The sequence below is a fragment of the Ambystoma mexicanum genome (genome assembly GCF_040938575.1).
Source record: "Ambystoma mexicanum isolate Mex_15411 chromosome 12 unlocalized genomic scaffold, UKY_AmexF1_1 Mex_chr12_unloc.1, whole genome shotgun sequence".
NCBI classification, from domain to species: Eukaryota; Metazoa; Chordata; class Amphibia; order Caudata; family Ambystomatidae; genus Ambystoma; species Ambystoma mexicanum.
In genome coordinates, this window is record NW_027182322.1 from 15,779,104 (window position 1) to 15,800,285 (window position 21,182).

The 21,182-nt window shown below is 46.7% G+C and overlaps 9 non-coding genes across 9 annotated transcripts; all 9 read right to left on the minus strand.

The window, feature by feature from the left end:
- Positions 1-1,060: 1,060 nt before the first annotated feature.
- Positions 1,061-1,132, minus strand: TRNAA-CGC (transfer RNA alanine (anticodon CGC)). Its single transcript has one exon. It is a non-coding gene; the product is annotated as a tRNA-Ala (tRNA).
- A 2,393-nt stretch (positions 1,133-3,525) lies between these two features.
- TRNAA-CGC (transfer RNA alanine (anticodon CGC)) lies at positions 3,526-3,597 on the minus strand. Its single transcript has one exon. It is a non-coding gene; the product is annotated as a tRNA-Ala (tRNA).
- A 2,394-nt stretch (positions 3,598-5,991) lies between these two features.
- Positions 5,992-6,063, minus strand: TRNAA-CGC (transfer RNA alanine (anticodon CGC)). The gene has a single exon. It is a non-coding gene; the product is annotated as a tRNA-Ala (tRNA).
- Positions 6,064-8,462: 2,399 nt separating this feature from the next.
- On the minus strand, positions 8,463-8,534 carry TRNAA-CGC (transfer RNA alanine (anticodon CGC)). The gene has a single exon. It is a non-coding gene; the product is annotated as a tRNA-Ala (tRNA).
- A 2,394-nt stretch (positions 8,535-10,928) lies between these two features.
- TRNAA-CGC (transfer RNA alanine (anticodon CGC)) lies at positions 10,929-11,000 on the minus strand. The gene has a single exon. It is a non-coding gene; the product is annotated as a tRNA-Ala (tRNA).
- Positions 11,001-13,392: 2,392 nt separating this feature from the next.
- TRNAA-CGC (transfer RNA alanine (anticodon CGC)) lies at positions 13,393-13,464 on the minus strand. Its single transcript has one exon. It is a non-coding gene; the product is annotated as a tRNA-Ala (tRNA).
- A 2,394-nt stretch (positions 13,465-15,858) lies between these two features.
- TRNAA-CGC (transfer RNA alanine (anticodon CGC)) lies at positions 15,859-15,930 on the minus strand. The gene has a single exon. It is a non-coding gene; the product is annotated as a tRNA-Ala (tRNA).
- Positions 15,931-18,324: 2,394 nt separating this feature from the next.
- Positions 18,325-18,396, minus strand: TRNAA-CGC (transfer RNA alanine (anticodon CGC)). Its single transcript has one exon. It is a non-coding gene; the product is annotated as a tRNA-Ala (tRNA).
- A 2,395-nt stretch (positions 18,397-20,791) lies between these two features.
- Positions 20,792-20,863, minus strand: TRNAA-CGC (transfer RNA alanine (anticodon CGC)). The gene has a single exon. It is a non-coding gene; the product is annotated as a tRNA-Ala (tRNA).
- Positions 20,864-21,182: the final 319 nt, after the last annotated feature.

Genomic DNA, 21,182 nt, shown 5'->3' on the forward strand with positions numbered 1-21,182 from the left:
GCAGGGGGACCGGTGGAGACACTATTCTCAGCCAATGCCCCTCTGTCTGAACGAGTCTGCTTTGTGTCATCCCGGTAAGAGATCAGGCTAACAGGCTTCCAATGAAAAAAGCAGACATCACACTGAAGCATGGTGCACCGTGCATGTCCACAATCATCGGCTCCAAAGAGAAGACGTTCAGCAACAGGATTTAGTATGGCAAAAGACCACATCATCCTAATTCCCATGTACAGGAAAAAGCCCACACTTGAAGAAACATGTCATATGGAGACGCCGGGGATCGAACCTGTGGCCTCATACTTCCAAAGCAGGTGCTCTACCACTGAGTTACATCCCCGCTGCCAGCAAGGACCTATGAAATCTACCAGATGCTGGCTGGCTGCTTGGGACTAACAGCGCCCAGAACTGATGGTAACTGTCGAATTGGAGTTTCCAAATGGCGGACTTCATTTTAGAGCCACCTGTTTCTGGTTGTCCATAGAAACATGCAGAAAAGCTGCCCCCCCCTGCAATCCCCCTGATCAACTAATGAAAAATATCAATATGTTCAAGGCTTTTGCTTTTAGAAGCCGGAGATAGGCCCCAGCAGCAGAGCTGGTAGGATATTCCAGCTCAAAACTAACAAGTTACAGAACCTGATCAACTTAGGTTGACAACAGAGGTACATCTGTGGCCACATCCAGTGAAAACAAATTATTTTTAAAGCTAGCCATCATATGCTACAAAGGTACAATGGTGGAGCTATACATTCGGAACCAAAACAATCGACTGAAAAGAAACGCAAGGCAATGCCAATCCTTTCACGATTCTGCACAGTTAAAACTGTGGTGTGATGGTACTCTCTGTGCATTTCTATTTGTAGTGATTGTGAAGGCATACAGGATGTTGACACTGGCAGGGACGCAAACCTCACTGATATATTACAGGCAGGTTTGCGATACGGGCACCAGCGTTTTCTCAGACAAATAGATATGAATGTCGATGATCCTATAATCATGGCCCGAGTTGCAGTGTGAAATACAAAATAACCGGGACAAAATCACACTGAAGTTTATGCAAATGGAGGTGCCGGGGATTGAACCCAGGACCTCATACATGCGAAGCATGCGCTCTACCACTGAGCTACATCCCCTTGGTGTGCGGTGAGTCTGTCCTGCAGACATCTTTTCCTGGGAGAATTCTTCCGGTCAAAGTATGCTGCCAACTGAAGCACTAGCAAAAGACCAGGGAAAACGGGAGCAAGACTGGAAAAGCACATGGTCACACTGAAGCAGTGTGCATTATGCTTCTCCATAAGAGATGACTTCCAGGGGAAGTATTCCACCAGAGGATTACCGTGCTCAAAGAGCCATCTAGTGGACAGAGACCATATGACAGTCAAAAAAAGGGAAACAATTGGAGATGCCAGGGATTGGACCCGGGGCCTCATACATGCAAAACAAGTGCTCTACCACTGAGCTACATCCCCTCGGTATGCAGTGTGTCTGTCCTGCAGACATAATTTTCAGGGAGAACTCTTCTGGTCAAAACATTCTGCCGAGTGAAGCACTAGCAAAAGAGCAGGGAAAACTGGAGCAAGAATGGAAAACCACATGGTCACACTGAAGCAGTGTGCATTTTGCTTCTCCATAAGAGATGACTTCCAGGGGAAGATTTCCACCAGAGGATTACTGTGCTCAAAGGGCCATCTAGTGGATAGAGATCATTTGACAGTCAAAAAGAGAAACAAGTGGAAATGCCCCGGGTCCTCATACATGCAAAGCATGCGCTCTACAACTGAGCTACATCCCCGCTGAGAGGACACTTCCTCATCACACCTAAAAGCTTCAGGAGGGAGTGGGCTAAGTAAGGAAAGGGGTTTGCAGTAGTGCATATGAAAAAACATGACAACTGCCAAATTACATCTTACTACTTACAATGACAAAGTTAAAGCGCCAGGTCGATCTCATCACGTTGGTGCCTGAGACATCACATAATGTGACACGGCCATCTCGGATAGATGCCCCAGATTTGAGAAGTGTAGTTATGGAGAAAAAATAAATAAATATATATATATATATATATATATATGTCTTCAAACACCAAAAATGAGATAGCACCATTTCGCGCAGGAATTCCTCCAGCCGAAAGCCCACAAATGTTGCTAGATAGACTGACACCTCTTTCGGATGTCCTTCTGTATTTGCTGGCTAGTGGAAAGCAAAGTGGACCCACCACTCTATAGCTCTGCCGTCATGAGTGTCCCTAGCACACTCGGCAGATGTCGCTTCTCTAGGCAGACAAGCAGTGGAATTCTGCGGAAGGTCAATGGTGCTTCCATTGGTTTTGCCACTAGGCGATCCATTGCAGCCCTAGAATGAAGCATAACCCGCTGAATGCATTCAGGGTGTTCTGCGGTGGGAAAGGTCAGAGGGGGTGATAGTTGGTGAGCGTGCACAGCACCTCAGAATGATACCACTGCCTAGCAGGGGGACCGGTGGAGACACTATTCTCAGCCAATGCCCCTCTGTATGAACGAGTCTGCTTTGTGTCATCCCGGTAAGAGATCAGGCTAACAGGCTTCCAATGAAAAAAGCAGACATCACACTGAAGCATGGTGCACCGTGCATGTCCACAATCATCGGCTCCAAAGAGAAGACGTTCAGCAACAGGATTTAGTATGGCAAAAGACCACATCATCCTAATTCCCATGTACAGGAAAAAGCCCACACTTGAAGAAACATATCATATGGAGACGCCGGGGATCGAACCTGTGGCCTCATACTTCCAAAGCAGGTGCTCTACCACTGAGTTACATCCCCGCTGCCAGCAAGGACCTATGAAATCTACCAGATGCTGGCTGGCTGCTTGGGACTAACAGCGCCCAGAACTGATGGTAACTGTCGAATTTGAGTTTCCAAATGGCGGACTTCATTTTAGAGCCACCTGTTTCTGGTTGTCCATAGAAACATGCAGAAAAGCTGCCCCCCCCCTGCAATCCCCCTGATCAACTAATGAAAAATATCAATATGTTCAAGGCTTTTGCTTTTAGAAGCCGGAGATAGGCCCCAGCAGCAGAGCTGGTAGGATATTCCAGCTCAAAACTAACAAGTTACAGAACCTGATCAACTTAGGTTGACAACAGAGGTACATCTGTGGCCACATCCAGTGAAAACAAATTATTTTTAAAGCTAGCCATCATATGCTACAAAGGTACAATGGTGGAGCTATACATTCGGAACCAAAACAATCGACTGAAAAGAAACGCAAGGCAATGCCAATCCTTTCACGATTCTGCACGGTTAAAACTGTGGTGTGATGGTACTCTCTGTGCATTTCTATTTGTAGTGATTGTGAAGGTATACAGGATGTTGACACTGGCAGGGACGCAAACCTCACTGATATATTACAGGCAGGTTTGCGATACGGGCACCAGCGTTTTCTCAGACAAATAGATATGAATGTCGATGATCCTATAATCATGGCCCGAGTTGCAGTGTGAAATACAAAATAACCGGGACAAAATCACACTGAAGTTTATGCAAATGGAGGTGCCGGGGATTGAACCCGGGACCTCATACATGCGAAGCATGCGCTCTACCACTGAGCTACATCCCCTTGGTGTGCGGTGAGTCTGTCCTGCAGACATCTTTTCCTGGGAGAATTCTTCCGGTCAAAGTATGCTGCCAACTGAAGCACTAGCAAAAGACCAGGGAAAACGGGAGCAAGACTGGAAAAGCACATGGTCACACTGAAGCAGTGTGCATTATGCTTCTCCATAAGAGATGACTTCCAGGGGAAGTATTCCACCAGAGGATTACCGTGCTCAAAGAGCCATCTAGTGGACAGAGTCCATATGACAGTCAAAAAAAGGGAAACAATTGGAGATGCCAGGGATTGGACCCGGGGCCTCATACATGCAAAACAAGTGCTCTACCACTGAGCTACATCCCCTCGGTATGCAGTGTGTCTGTCCTGCAGACATAATTTTCAGGGAGAACTCTTCTGGTCAAAACATTCTGCCGAGTGAAGCACTAGCAAAAGAGCAGGGAAAACTGGAGCAAGAATGGAAAACCACATGGTCACACTGAAGCAGTGTGCATTTTGCTTCTCCATAAGAGATGACTTCCAGGGGAAGATTTCCACCAGAGGATTACTGTGCTCAAAGGGCCATCTAGTGGATAGAGATCATTTGACAGTCAAAAAGAGAAACAAGTGGAAATGCCCCGGGTCCTCATACATGCAAAGCATGCGCTCTACAACTGAGCTACATCCCCGCTGAGAGGACACTTCCTCATCACACCTAAAAGCTTCAGGAGGGAGTGGGCTAAGTAAGGAAAGGGGTTTGCAGTAGTGCATATGAAAAAACATGACAACTGCCAAATTACATCTTACTACTTACAATGACAAAGTTAAAGCGCCAGGTCGATCTCATCACGTTGGTGCCTGAGACATCACATAATGTGACACGGCCATCTCGGATAGATGCCCCAGATTTGAGAAGTGTAGTTATGGAGAAAAAATAAATAAATATATATATATATATATATATATGTATGTCTTCAAACACCAAAAATGAGATAGCACCATTTCGCGCAGGAATTCCTCCAGCCGAAAGCCCACAAATGTTGCTAGATAGACTGACACCTCTTTCGGATGTCCTTCTGTATTTGCTGGCTAGTGGAAAGCAAAGTGGACCCACCACTCTATAGCTCTGCCGTCATGAGTGTCCCTAGCACACTCGGCAGATGTCGCTTCTCTAGGCAGACAAGCAGTGGAATTCTGCGGAAGGTCAATGGTGCTTCCATTGGTTTTGCCACTAGGCGATCCATTGCAGCCCTAGAATGAAGCATAACCCGCTGAATGCATTCAGGGTGTTCTGCGGTGGGAAAGGTCAGAGGGGGTGATAGTTGGTGAGCGTGCACAGCACCTCAGAATGATACCACTGCCTAGCAGGGGGACCGGTGGAGACACTATTCTCAGCCAATGCCCCTCTGTCTGAACGAGTCTGCTTTGTGTCATCCCGGTAAGAGATCAGGCTAACAGGCTTCCAATGAAAAAAGCAGACATCACACTGAAGCATGGTGCACCGTGCATGTCCACAATCATCGGCTCCAAAGAGAAGACGTTCAGCAACAGGATTTAGTATGGCAAAAGACCACATCATCCTAATTCCCATGTACAGGAAAAAGCCCACACTTGAAGAAACATGTCATATGGAGACGCCGGGGATCGAACCTGTGGCCTCATACTTCCAAAGCAGGTGCTCTACCACTGAGTTACATCCCCGCTGCCAGCAAGGACCTATGAAATCTACCAGATGCTGGCTGGCTGCTTGGGACTAACAGCGCCCAGAACTGATGGTAACTGTCGAATTGGAGTTTCCAAATGGCGGACTTCATTTTAGAGCCACCTGTTTCTGGTTGTCCATAGAAACATGCAGAAAAGCTGCCCCCCCCTGCAATCCCCCTGATCAACTAATGAAAAATATCAATATGTTCAAGGCTTTTGCTTTTAGAAGCCGGAGATAGGCCCCAGCAGCAGAGCTGGTAGGATATTCCAGCTCAAAACTAACAAGTTACAGAACCTGATCAACTTAGGTTGACAACAGAGGTACATCTGTGGCCACATCCAGTGAAAACAAATTATTTTTAAAGCTGGCCATCATATGCTACAAAGGTACAATGGTGGAGCTATACATTCGGAACCAAAACAATCGACTGAAAAGAAACGCAAGGCAATGCCAATCCTTTCACGATTCTGCACAGTTAAAACTGTGGTGTGATGGTACTCTCTGTGCATTTCTATTTGTAGTGATTGTGAAGGCATACAGGATGTTGACACTGGCAGGGACGCAAACCTCACTGATATATTACAGGCAGGTTTGCGATACGGGCACCAGCGTTTTCTCAGACAAATAGATATGAATGTCGATGATCCTATAATCATGGCCCGAGTTGCAGTGTGAAATACAAAATAACCGGGACAAAATCACACTGAAGTTTATGCAAATGGAGGTGCCGGGGATTGAACCCGGGACCTCATACATGCGAAGCATGCGCTCTACCACTGAGCTACATCCCCTTGGTGTGCGGTGAGTCTGTCCTGCAGACATCTTTTCCTGGGAGAATTCTTCCGGTCAAAGTATGCTGCCAACTGAAGCACTAGCAAAAGACCAGGGAAAACGGGAGCAAGACTGGAAAAGCACATGGTCACACTGAAGCAGTGTGCATTATGCTTCTCCATAAGAGATGACTTCCAGGGGAAGTATTCCACCAGAGGATTACCGTGCTCAAAGAGCCATCTAGTGGACAGAGACCATATGACAGTCAAAAAAAGGGAAACAATTGGAGATGCCAGGGATTGGACCCGGGGCCTCATACATGCAAAACAAGTGCTCTACCACTGAGCTACATCCCCTCGGTATGCAGTGTGTCTGTCCTGCAGACATAATTTTCAGGGAGAACTCTTCTGGTCAAAACATTCTGCCGAGTGAAGCACTAGCAAAAGAGCAGGGAAAACTGGAGCAAGAATGGAAAACCACATGGTCACACTGAAGCAGTGTGCATTTTGCTTCTCCATAAGAGATGACTTCCAGGGGAAGATTTCCACCAGAGGATTACTGTGCTCAAAGGGCCATCTAGTGGATAGAGATCATTTGACAGTCAAAAAGAGAAACAAGTGGAAATGCCCCGGGTCCTCATACATGCAAAGCATGCGCTCTACAACTGAGCTACATCCCCGCTGAGAGGACACTTCCTCATCACACCTAAAAGCTTCAGGAGGGAGTGGGCTAAGTAAGGAAAGGGGTTTGCAGTAGTGCATATGAAAAAACATGACAACTGCCAAATTACATCTTACTACTTACAATGACAAAGTTAAAGCGCCAGGTCGATCTCATCACGTTGGTGCCTGAGACATCACATAATGTGACACGGCCATCTCGGATAGATGCCCCAGATTTGAGAAGTGTAGTTATGGAGAAAAAATAAATAAATATATATATATATATATATATATATATGTATGTCTTCAAACACCAAAAATGAGATAGCACCATTTCGCGCAGGAATTCCTCCAGCCGAAAGCCCACAAATGTTGCTAGATAGACTGACACCTCTTTCGGATGTCCTTCTGTATTTGCTGGCTAGTGGAAAGCAAAGTGGACCCACCACTCTATAGCTCTGCCGTCATGAGTGTCCCTAGCACACTCGGCAGATGTCGCTTCTCTAGGCAGACAAGCAGTGGAATTCTGCGGAAGGTCAATGGTGCTTCCATTGGTTTTGCCACTAGGCGATCCATTGCAGCCCTAGAATGAAGCATAACCCGCTGAATGCATTCAGGGTGTTCTGCGGTGGGAAAGGTCAGAGGGGGTGATAGTTGGTGAGCGTGCACAGCACCTCAGAATGATACCACTGCCTAGCAGGGGGACCGGTGGAGACACTATTCTCAGCCAATGCCCCTCTGTCTGAACGAGTCTGCTTTGTGTCATCCCGGTAAGAGATCAGGCTAACAGGCTTCCAATGAAAAAAGCAGACATCACACTGAAGCATGGTGCACCGTGCATGTCCACAATCATCGGCTCCAAAGAGAAGACGTTCAGCAACAGGATTTAGTATGGCAAAAGACCACATCATCCTAATTCCCATGTACAGGAAAAAGCCCACACTTGAAGAAACATGTCATATGGAGACGCCGGGGATCGAACCTGTGGCCTCATACTTCCAAAGCAGGTGCTCTACCACTGAGTTACATCCCCGCTGCCAGCAAGGACCTATGAAATCTATCAGATGCTGGCTGGCTGCTTGGGACTAACAGCGCCCAGAACTGATGGTAACTGTCGAATTTGAGTTTCCAAATGGCGGACTTCATTTTAGAGCCACCTGTTTCTGGTTGTCCATAGAAACATGCAGAAAAGCTGCCCCCCCCCTGCAATCCCCCTGATCAACTAATGAAAAATATCAATATGTTCAAGGCTTTTGCTTTTAGAAGCCGGAGATAGGCCCCAGCAGCAGAGCTGGTAGGATATTCCAGCTCAAAACTAACAAGTTACAGAACCTGATCAACTTAGGTTGACAACAGAGGTACATCTGTGGCCACATCCAGTGAAAACAAATTATTTTTAAAGCTAGCCATCATATGCTACAAAGGTACAATGGTGGAGCTATACATTCGGAACCAAAACAATCGACTGAAAAGAAACGCAAGGCAATGCCAATCCTTTCACGATTCTGCACGGTTAAAACTGTGGTGTGATGGTACTCTCTGTGCATTTCTATTTGTAGTGATTGTGAAGGCATACAGGATGTTGACACTGGCAGGGACGCAAACCTCACTGATATATTACAGGCAGGTTTGCGATACGGGCACCAGCGTTTTCTCAGACAAATAGATATGAATGTCGATGATCCTATAATCATGGCCCGAGTTGCAGTGTGAAATACAAAATAACCGGGACAAAATCACACTGAAGTTTATGCAAATGGAGGTGCCGGGGATTGAACCCGGGACCTCATACATGCGAAGCATGCCCTCTACCACTGAGCTACATCCCCTTGGTGTGCGGTGAGTCTGTCCTGCAGACATCTTTTCCTGGGAGAATTCTTCCGGTCAAAGTATGCTGCCAACTGAAGCACTAGCAAAAGACCAGGGAAAACGGGAGCAAGACTGGAAAAGCACATGGTCACACTGAAGCAGTGTGCATTATGCTTCTCCATAAGAGATGACTTCCAGGGGAAGTATTCCACCAGAGGATTACCGTGCTCAAAGAGCCATCTAGTGGACAGAGACCATATGACAGTCAAAAAAAGGGAAACAATTGGAGATGCCAGGGATTGGACCCGGGGCCTCATACATGCAAAACAAGTGCTCTACCACTGAGCTACATCCCCTCGGTATGCAGTGTGTCTGTCCTGCAGACATAATTTTCAGGGAGAACTCTTCTGGTCAAAACATTCTGCCGAGTGAAGCACTAGCAAAAGAGCAGGGAAAACTGGAGCAAGAATGGAAAACCACATGGTCACACTGAAGCAGTGTGCATTTTGCTTCTCCATAAGAGATGACTTCCAGGGGAAGATTTCCACCAGAGGATTACTGTGCTCAAAGGGCCATCTAGTGGATAGAGATCATTTGACAGTCAAAAAGAGAAACAAGTGGAAATGCCCCGGGTCCTCATACATGCAAAGCATGCGCTCTACAACTGAGCTACATCCCCGCTGAGAGGACACTTCCTCATCACACCTAAAAGCTTCAGGAGGGAGTGGGCTAAGTAAGGAAAGGGGTTTGCAGTAGTGCATATGAAAAAACATGACAACTGCCAAATTACATCTTACTACTTACAATGACAAAGTTAAAGCGCCAGGTCGATCTCATCACGTTGGTGCCTGAGACATCACATAATGTGACACGGCCATCTCGGATAGATGCCCCAGATTTGAGAAGTGTAGTTATGGAGAAAAAATAAATAAATATATATATATATATATATATATGTATGTCTTCAAACACCAAAAATGAGATAGCACCATTTCGCGCAGGAATTCCTCCAGCCGAAAGCCCACAAATGTTGCTAGATAGACTGACACCTCTTTCGGATGTCCTTCTGTATTTGCTGGCTAGTGGAAAGCAAAGTGGACCCACCACTCTATAGCTCTGCCGTCATGAGTGTCCCTAGCACACTCGGCAGATGTCGCTTCTCTAGGCAGACAAGCAGTGGAATTCTGCGGAAGGTCAATGGTGCTTCCATTGGTTTTGCCACTAGGCGATCCATTGCAGCCCTAGAATGAAGCATAACCCGCTGAATGCATTCAGGGTGTTCTGCGGTGGGAAAGGTCAGAGGGGGTGATAGTTGGTGAGCGTGCACAGCACCTCAGAATGATACCACTGCCTAGCAGGGGGACCGGTGGAGACACTATTCTCAGCCAATGCCCCTCTGTCTGAACGAGTCTGCTTTGTGTCATCCCGGTAAGAGATCAGGCTAACAGGCTTCCAATGAAAAAAGCAGACATCACACTGAAGCATGGTGCACCGTGCATGTCCACAATCATCGGCTCCAAAGAGAAGACGTTCAGCAACAGGATTTAGTATGGCAAAAGACCACATCATCCTAATTCCCATGTACAGGAAAAAGCCCACACTTGAAGAAACATGTCATATGGAGACGCCGGGGATCGAACCTGTGGCCTCATACTTCCAAAGCAGGTGCTCTACCACTGAGTTACATCCCCGCTGCCAGCAAGGACCTATGAAATCTACCAGATGCTGGCTGGCTGCTTGGGACTAACAGCGCCCAGAACTGATGGTAACTGTCGAATTGGAGTTTCCAAATGGCGGACTTCATTTTAGAGCCACCTGTTTCTGGTTGTCCATAGAAACATGCAGAAAAGCTGCCCCCCCCTGCAATCCCCCTGATCAACTAATGAAAAATATCAATATGTTCAAGGCTTTTGCTTTTAGAAGCCGGAGATAGGCCCCAGCAGCAGAGCTGGTAGGATATTCCAGCTCAAAACTAACAAGTTACAGAACCTGATCAACTTAGGTTGACAACAGAGGTACATCTGTGGCCACATCCAGTGAAAACAAATTATTTTTAAAGCTGGCCATCATATGCTACAAAGGTACAATGGTGGAGCTATACATTCGGAACCAAAACAATCGACTGAAAAGAAACGCAAGGCAATGCCAATCCTTTCACGATTCTGCACAGTTAAAACTGTGGTGTGATGGTACTCTCTGTGCATTTCTATTTGTAGTGATTGTGAAGGCATACAGGATGTTGACACTGGCAGGGACGCAAACCTCACTGATATATTACAGGCAGGTTTGCGATACGGGCACCAGCGTTTTCTCAGACAAATAGATATGAATGTCGATGATCCTATAATCATGGCCCGAGTTGCAGTGTGAAATACAAAATAACCGGGACAAAATCACACTGAAGTTTATGCAAATGGAGGTGCCGGGGATTGAACCCGGGACCTCATACATGCGAAGCATGCGCTCTACCACTGAGCTACATCCCCTTGGTGTGCGGTGAGTCTGTCCTGCAGACATCTTTTCCTGGGAGAATTCTTCCGGTCAAAGTATGCTGCCAACTGAAGCACTAGCAAAAGACCAGGGAAAACGGGAGCAAGACTGGAAAAGCACATGGTCACACTGAAGCAGTGTGCATTATGCTTCTCCATAAGAGATGACTTCCAGGGGAAGTATTCCACCAGAGGATTACCGTGCTCAAAGAGCCATCTAGTGGACAGAGACCATATGACAGTCAAAAAAAGGGAAACAATTGGAGATGCCAGGGATTGGACCCGGGGCCTCATACATGCAAAACAAGTGCTCTACCACTGAGCTACATCCCCTCGGTATGCAGTGTGTCTGTCCTGCAGACATAATTTTCAGGGAGAACTCTTCTGGTCAAAACATTCTGCCGAGTGAAGCACTAGCAAAAGAGCAGGGAAAACTGGAGCAAGAATGGAAAACCACATGGTCACACTGAAGCAGTGTGCATTTTGCTTCTCCATAAGAGATGACTTCCAGGGGAAGATTTCCACCAGAGGATTACTGTGCTCAAAGGGCCATCTAGTGGATAGAGATCATTTGACAGTCAAAAAGAGAAACAAGTGGAAATGCCCCGGGTCCTCATACATGCAAAGCATGCGCTCTACAACTGAGCTACATCCCCGCTGAGAGGACACTTCCTCATCACACCTAAAAGCTTCAGGAGGGAGTGGGCTAAGTAAGGAAAGGGGTTTGCAGTAGTGCATATGAAAAAACATGACAACTGCCAAATTACATCTTACTACTTACAATGACAAAGTTAAAGCGCCAGGTCGATCTCATCACGTTGGTGCCTGAGACATCACATAATGTGACACGGCCATCTCGGATAGATGCCCCAGATTTGAGAAGTGTAGTTATGGAGAAAAAATAAATAAATATATATATATATATATATATATATGTCTTCAAACACCAAAAATGAGATAGCACCATTTCGCGCAGGAATTCCTCCAGCCGAAAGCCCACAAATGTTGCTAGATAGACTGACACCTCTTTCGGATGTCCTTCTGTATTTGCTGGCTAGTGGAAAGCAAAGTGGACCCACCACTCTATAGCTCTGCCGTCATGAGTGTCCCTAGCACACTCGGCAGATGTCGCTTCTCTAGGCAGACAAGCAGTGGAATTCTGCGGAAGGTCAATGGTGCTTCCATTGGTTTTGCCACTAGGCGATCCATTGCAGCCCTAGAATGAAGCATAACCCGCTGAATGCATTCAGGGTGTTCTGCGGTGGGAAAGGTCAGAGGGGGTGATAGTTGGTGAGCGTGCACAGCACCTCAGAATGATACCACTGCCTAGCAGGGGGACCGGTGGAGACACTATTCTCAGCCAATGCCCCTCTGTCTGAACGAGTCTGCTTTGTGTCATCCCGGTAAGAGATCAGGCTAACAGGCTTCCAATGAAAAAAGCAGACATCACACTGAAGCATGGTGCACCGTGCATGTCCACAATCATCGGCTCCAAAGAGAAGACGTTCAGCAACAGGATTTAGTATGGCAAAAGACCACATCATCCTAATTCCCATGTACAGGAAAAAGCCCACACTTGAAGAAACATGTCATATGGAGACGCCGGGGATCGAACCTGTGGCCTCATACTTCCAAAGCAGGTGCTCTACCACTGAGTTACATCCCCGCTGCCAGCAAGGACCTATGAAATCTACCAGATGCTGGCTGGCTGCTTGGGACTAACAGCGCCCAGAACTGATGGTAACTGTCGAATTGGAGTTTCCAAATGGCGGACTTCATTTTAGAGCCACCTGTTTCTGGTTGTCCATAGAAACATGCAGAAAAGCTGCCCCCCCCTGCAATCCCCCTGATCAACTAATGAAAAATATCAATATGTTCAAGGCTTTTGCTTTTAGAAGCCGGAGATAGGCCCCAGCAGCAGAGCTGGTAGGATATTCCAGCTCAAAACTAACAAGTTACAGAACCTGATCAACTTAGGTTGACAACAGAGGTACATCTGTGGCCACATCCAGTGAAAACAAATTATTTTTAAAGCTAGCCATCATATGCTACAAAGGTACAATGGTGGAGCTATACATTCGGAACCAAAACAATCGACTGAAAAGAAACGCAAGGCAATGCCAATCCTTTCACGATTCTGCACAGTTAAAACTGTGGTGTGATGGTACTCTCTGTGCATTTCTATTTGTAGTGATTGTGAAGGCATACAGGATGTTGACACTGGCAGGGACGCAAACCTCACTGATATATTACAGGCAGGTTTGCGATACGGGCACCAGCGTTTTCTCAGACAAATAGATATGAATGTCGATGATCCTATAATCATGGCCCGAGTTGCAGTGTGAAATACAAAATAACCGGGACAAAATCACACTGAAGTTTATGCAAATGGAGGTGCCGGGGATTGAACCCGGGACCTCATACATGCGAAGCATGCGCTCTACCACTGAGCTACATCCCCTTGGTGTGCGGTGAGTCTGTCCTGCAGACATCTTTTCCTGGGAGAATTCTTCCGGTCAAAGTATGCTGCCAACTGAAGCACTAGCAAAAGACCAGGGAAAACGGGAGCAAGACTGGAAAAGCACATGGTCACACTGAAGCAGTGTGCATTATGCTTCTCCATAAGAGATGACTTCCAGGGGAAGTATTCCACCAGAGGATTACCGTGCTCAAAGAGCCATCTAGTGGACAGAGACCATATGACAGTCAAAAAAAGGGAAACAATTGGAGATGCCAGGGATTGGACCCGGGGCCTCATACATGCAAAACAAGTGCTCTACCACTGAGCTACATCCCCTCGGTATGCAGTGTGTCTGTCCTGCAGACATAATTTTCAGGGAGAACTCTTCTGGTCAAAACATTCTGCCGAGTGAAGCACTAGCAAAAGAGCAGGGAAAACTGGAGCAAGAATGGAAAACCACATGGTCACACTGAAGCAGTGTGCATTTTGCTTCTCCATAAGAGATGACTTCCAGGGGAAGATTTCCACCAGAGGATTACTGTGCTCAAAGGGCCATCTAGTGGATAGAGATCATTTGACAGTCAAAAAGAGAAACAAGTGGAAATGCCCCGGGTCCTCATACATGCAAAGCATGCGCTCTACAACTGAGCTACATCCCCGCTGAGAGGACACTTCCTCATCACACCTAAAAGCTTCAGGAGGGAGTGGGCTAAGTAAGGAAAGGGGTTTGCAGTAGTGCATATGAAAAAACATGACAACTGCCAAATTACATCTTACTACTTACAATGACAAAGTTAAAGCGCCAGGTCGATCTCATCACGTTGGTGCCTGAGACATCACATAATGTGACACGGCCATCTCGGATAGATGCCCCAGATTTGAGAAGTGTAGTTATGGAGAAAAAATAAATAAATATATATATATATATATATATATGTATGTCTTCAAACACCAAAAATGAGATAGCACCATTTCGCGCAGGAATTCCTCCAGCCGAAAGCCCACAAATGTTGCTAGATAGACTGACACCTCTTTCGGATGTCCTTCTGTATTTGCTGGCTAGTGGAAAGCAAAGTGGACCCACCACTCTATAGCTCTGCCGTCATGAGTGTCCCTAGCACACTCGGCAGATGTCGCTTCTCTAGGCAGACAAGCAGTGGAATTCTGCGGAAGGTCAATGGTGCTTCCATTGGTTTTGCCACTAGGCGATCCATTGCAGCCCTAGAATGAAGCATAACCCGCTGAATGCATTCAGGGTGTTCTGCGGTGGGAAAGGTCAGAGGGGGTGATAGTTGGTGAGCGTGCACAGCACCTCAGAATGATACCACTGCCTAGCAGGGGGACCGGTGGAGACACTATTCTCAGCCAATGCCCCTCTGTCTGAACGAGTCTGCTTTGTGTCATCCCGGTAAGAGATCAGGCTAACAGGCTTCCAATGAAAAAAGCAGACATCACACTGAAGCATGGTGCACCGTGCATGTCCACAATCATCGGCTCCAAAGAGAAGACGTTCAGCAACAGGATTTAGTATGGCAAAAGACCACATCATCCTAATTCCCATGTACAGGAAAAAGCCCACACTTGAAGAAACATGTCATATGGAGACGCCGGGGATCGAACCTGTGGCCTCATACTTCCAAAGCAGGTGCTCTACCACTGAGTTACATCCCCGCTGCCAGCAAGGACCTATGAAATCTACCAGATGCTGGCTGGCTGCTTGGGACTAACAGCGCCCAGAACTGATGGTAACTGTCGAATTGGAGTTTCCAAATGGCGGACTTCATTTTAGAGCCACCTGTTTCTGGTTGTCCATAGAAACATGCAGAAAAGCTGCCCCCCCCTGCAATCCCCCTGATCAACTAATGAAAAATATCAATATGTTCAAGGCTTTTGCTTTTAGAAGCCGGAGATAGGCCCCAGCAGCAGAGCTGGTAGGATATTCCAGCTCAAAACTAACAAGTTACAGAACCTGATCAACTTAGGTTGACAACAGAGGTACATCTGTGGCCACATCCAGTGAAAACAAATTATTTTTAAAGCTAGCCATCATATGCTACAAAGGTACAATGGTGGAGCTATACATTCGGAACCAAAACAATCGACTGAAAAGAAACGCAAGGCAATGCCAATCCTTTCACGATTCTGCACAGTTAAAACTGTGGTGTGATGGTACTCTCTGTGCATTTCTATTTGTAGTGATTGTGAAGGCATACAGGATGTTGACACTGGCAGGGACGCAAACCTCACTGATATATTACAGGCAGGTTTGCGATACGGGCACCAGCGTTTTCTCAGACAAATAGATATGAATGTCGATGATCCTATAATCATGGCCCGAGTTGCAGTGTGAAATACAAAATAACCGGGACAAAATCACACTGAAGTTTATGCAAATGGAGGTGCCGGGGATTGAACCCGGGACCTCATACATGCGAAGCATGCGCTCTACCACTGAGCTACATCCCCTTGGTGTGCGGTGAGTCTGTCCTGCAGACATCTTTTCCTGGGAGAATTCTTCCGGTCAAAGTATGCTGCCAACTGAAGCACTAGCAAAAGACCAGGGAAAACGGGAGCAAGACTGGAAAAGCACATGGTCACACTGAAGCAGTGTGCATTATGCTTCTCCATAAGAGATGACTTCCAGGGGAAGTATTCCACCAGAGGATTACCGTGCTCAAAGAGCCATCTAGTGGACAGAGACCATATGACAGTCAAAAAAAGGGAAACAATTGGAGATGCCAGGGATTGGACCCGGGGCCTCATACATGCAAAACAAGTGCTCTACCACTGAGCTACATCCCCTCGGTATGCAGTGTGTCTGTCCTGCAGACATAATTTTCAGGGAGAACTCTTCTGGTCAAAACATTCTGCCGAGTGAAGCACTAGCAAAAGAGCAGGGAAAACTGGAGCAAGAATGGAAAACCACATGGTCACACTGAAGCAGTGTGCATTTTGCTTCTCCATAAGAGATGACTTCCAGGGGAAGATTTCCACCAGAGGATTACTGTGCTCAAAGGGCCATCTAGTGGATAGAGATCATTTGACAGTCAAAAAGAGAAACAAGTGGAAATGCCCCGGGTCCTCATACATGCAAAGCATGCGCTCTACAACTGAGCTACATCCCCGCTGAGAGGACACTTCCTCATCACACCTAAAAGCTTCAGGAGGGAGTGGGCTAAGTAAGGAAAGGGGTTTGCAGTAGTGCATATGAAAAAACATGACAACTGCCAAATTACATCTTACTACTTACAATGACAAAGTTAAAGCGCCAGGTCGATCTCATCACGTTGGTGCCTGAGACATCACATAATGTGACACGGCCATCTCGGATAGATGCCCCAGATTTGAGAAGTGTAGTTATGGAGAAAAAATAAATAAATATATATATATATATATATATATGTATGTCTTCAAACACCAAAAATGAGATAGCACCATTTCGCGCAGGAATTCCTCCAGCCGAAAGCCCACAAATGTTGCTAGATAGACTGACACCTCTTTCGGATGTCCTTCTGTATTTGCTGGCTAGTGGAAAGCAAAGTGGACCCACCACTCTATAGCTCTGCCGTCATGAGTGTCCCTAGCACACTCGGCAGATGTCGCTTCTCTAGGCAGACAAGCAGTGGAATTCTGCGGAAGGTCAATGGTGCTTCCATTGGTTTTGCCACTAGGCGATCCATTGCAGCCCTAGAATGAAGCATAACCCGCTGAATGCATTCAGGGTGTTCTGCGGTGGGAAAGGTCAGAGGGGGTGATAGTTGGTGAGCGTGCACAGCACCTCAGAATGATACCACTGCCTAGCAGGGGGACCGGTGGAGACACTATTCTCAGCCAATGCCCCTCTGTCTGAACGAGTCTGCTTTGTGTCATCCCGGTAAGAGATCAGGCTAACAGGCTTCCAATGAAAAAAGCAGACATCACACTGAAGCATGGTGCACCGTGCATGTCCACAATCATCGGCTCCAAAGAGAAGACGTTCAGCAACAGGATTTAGTATGGCAAAAGACCACATCATCCTAATTCCCATGTACAGGAAAAAGCCCACACTTGAAGAAACATGTCATATGGAGACGCCGGGGATCGAACCTGTGGCCTCATACTTCCAAAGCAGGTGCTCTACCACTGAGTTACATCCCCGCTGCCAGCAAGGACCTATGAAATCTACCAGATGCTGGCTGGCTGCTTGGGACTAACAGCGCCCAGAACTGATGGTAACTGTCGAATTGGAGTTTCCAAATGGCGGACTTCATTTTAGAGCCACCTGTTTCTGGTTGTCCATAGAAACATGCAGAAAAGCTGCCCCCCCCTGCAATCCCCCTGATCAACTAATGAAAAATATCAATATGTTCAAGGCTTTTGCTTTTAGAAGCCGGAGATAGGCCCCAGCAGCAGAGCTGGTAGGATATTCCAGCTCAAAACTAACAAGTTACAGAACCTGATCAACTTAGGTTGACAACAGAGGTACATCTGTGGCCACATCCAGTGAAAACAAATTATTTTTAAAGCTGGCCATCATATGCTACAAAGGTACAATGGTGGAGCTATACATTCGGAACCAAAACAATCGACTGAAAAGAAACGCAAGGCAATGCCAATCCTTTCACGATTCTGCACAGTTAAAACTGTGGTGTGATGGTACTCTCTGTGCATTTCTATTTGTAGTGATTGTGAAGGCATACAGGATGTTGACACTGGCAGGGACGCAAACCTCACTGATATATTACAGGCAGGTTTGCGATACGGGCACCAGCGTTTTCTCAGACAAATAGATATGAATGTCGATGATCCTATAATCATGGCCCGAGTTGCAGTGTGAAATACAAAATAACCGGGACAAAATCACACTGAAGTTTATGCAAATGGAGGTGCCGGGGATTGAACCCGGGACCTCATACATGCGAAGCATGCGCTCTACCACTGAGCTACATCCCCTTGGTGTGCGGTGAGTCTGTCCTGCAGACATCTTTTCCTGGGAGAATTCTTCCGGTCAAAGTATGCTGCCAACTGAAGCACTAGCAAAAGACCAGGGAAAACGGGAGCAAGACTGGAAAAGCACATGGTCACACTGAAGCAGTGTGCATTATGCTTCTCCATAAGAGATGACTTCCAGGGGAAGTATTCCACCAGAGGATTACCGTGCTCAAAGAGCCATCTAGTGGACAGAGACCATATGACAGTCAAAAAAAGGGAAACAATTGGAGATGCCAGGGATTGGACCCGGGGCCTCATACATGCAAAACAAGTGCTCTACCACTGAGCTACATCCCCTCGGTATGCAGTGTGTCTGTCCTGCAGACATAATTTTCAGGGAGAACTCTTCTGGTCAAAACATTCTGCCGAGTGAAGCACTAGCAAAAGAGCAGGGAAAACTGGAGCAAGAATGGAAAACCACATGGTCACACTGAAGCAGTGTGCATTTTGCTTCTCCATAAGAGATGACTTCCAGGGGAAGATTTCCACCAGAGGATTACTGTGCTCAAAGGGCCATCTAGTGGATAGAGATCATTTGACAGTCAAAAAGAGAAACAAGTGGAAATGCCCCGGGTCCTCATACATGCAAAGCATGCGCTCTACAACTGAGCTACATCCCCGCTGAGAGGACACTTCCTCATCACACCTAAAAGCTTCAGGAGGGAGTGGGCTAAGTAAGGAAAGGGGTTTGCAGTAGTGCATATGAAAAAACATGACAACTGCCAAATTACATCTTACTACTTACAATGACAAAGTTAAAGCGCCAGGTCGATCTCATCACGTTGGTGCCTGAGACATCACATAATGTGACACGGCCATCTCGGATAGATGCCCCAGATTTGAGAAGTGTAGTTATGGAGAAAAAATAAATAAATATATATATATATATATATATATGTATGTCTTCAAACACCAAAAATGAGATAGCACCATTTCGCGCAGGAATTCCTCCAGCCGAAAGCCCACAAATGTTGCTAGATAGACTGACACCTCTTTCGGATGTCCTTCTGTATTTGCTGGCTAGTGGAAAGCAAAGTGGACCCACCACTCTATAGCTCTGCCGTCATGAGTGTCCCTAGCACACTCGGCAGATGTCGCTTCTCTAGGCAGACAAGCAGTGGAATTCTGCGGAAGGTCAATGGTGCTTCCATTGGTTTTGCCACTAGGCGATCCATTGCAGCCCTAGAATGAAGCATAACCCGCTGAATGCATTCAGGGTGTTCTGCGGTGGGAAAGGTCAGAGGGGGTGATAGTTGGTGAGCGTGCACAGCACCTCAGAATGATACCACTGCCTAGCAGGGGGACCGGTGGAGACACTATTCTCAGCCAATGCCCCTCTGTATGAACGAGTCTGCTTTGTGTCATCCCGGTAAGAGATCAGGCTAACAGGCTTCCAATGAAAAAAGCAGACATCACACTGAAGCATGGTGCACCGTGCATGTCCACAATCATCGGCTCCAAAGAGAAGACGTTCAGCAACAGGATTTAGTATGGCAAAAGACCACATCATCCTAATTCCCATGTACAGGAAAAAGCCCACACTTGAAGAAACATATCATATGGAGATGCCGGGGATCGAACCTGTGGCCTCATACTTCCAAAGCAGGTGCTCTACCACTGAGTTACATCCCCGCTGCCAGCAAGGACCTATGAAATCTACCAGATGCTGGCTGGCTGCTTGGGACTAACAGCGCCCAGAACTGATGGTAACTGTCGAATTTGAGTTTCCAAATGGCGGACTTCATTTTAGAGCCACCTGTTTCTGGTTGTCCATAGAAACATGCAGAAAAGCTGCCCCCCCCCTGCAATCCCCCTGATCAACTAATGAAAAATATCAATATGTTCAAGGCTTTTGCTTTTAGAAGCCGGAGATAGGCCCCAGCAGCAGAGCTGGTAGGATATTCCAGCTCAAAACTAACAAGTTACAGAACCTGATCAACTTAGGTTGACAACAGAGGTACATCTGTGGCCACATCCAGTGAAAACAAATTATTTTTAAAGCTAGCCATCATATGCTACAAAGGTACAATGGTGGAGCTATACATTCGGAACCAAAACAATCGACTGAAAAGAAACGCAAGGCAATGCCAATCCTTTCACGATTCTGCACGGTTAAAACTGTGGTGTGATGGTACTCTCTGTGCATTTCTATTTGTAGTGATTGTGAAGGCATACAGGATGTTGACACTGGCAGGGACGCAAACCTCACTGATATATTACAGGCAGGTTTGCGATACGGGCACCAGCGTTTTCTCAGACAAATAGATATGAATGTCGATGATCCTATAATCATGGCCCGAGTTGCAGTGTGAAATACAAAATAACCGGGACAAAATCACACTGAAGTTTATGCAAATGGAGGTGCAGGGGATTGAACCCGGGACCTCATACATGCGAAGCATGCGCTCTACCACTGAGCTACATCCCCTTGGTGTGCGGTGAGTCTGTCCTGCAGACATCTTTTCCTGGGAGAATTCTTCCGGTCAAAGTATGCTGCCAACTGAAGCACTAGCAAAAGACCAGGGAAAACGGGAGCAAGACTGGAAAAGCACATGGTCACACTGAAGCAGTGTGCATTATGCTTCTCCATAAGAGATGACTTCCAGGGGAAGTATTCCACCAGAGGATTACCGTGCTCAAAGAGCCATCTAGTGGACAGAGACCATATGACAGTCAAAAAAAGGGAAACAATTGGAGATGCCAGGGATTGGACCCGGGGCCTCATACATGCAAAACAAGTGCTCTAC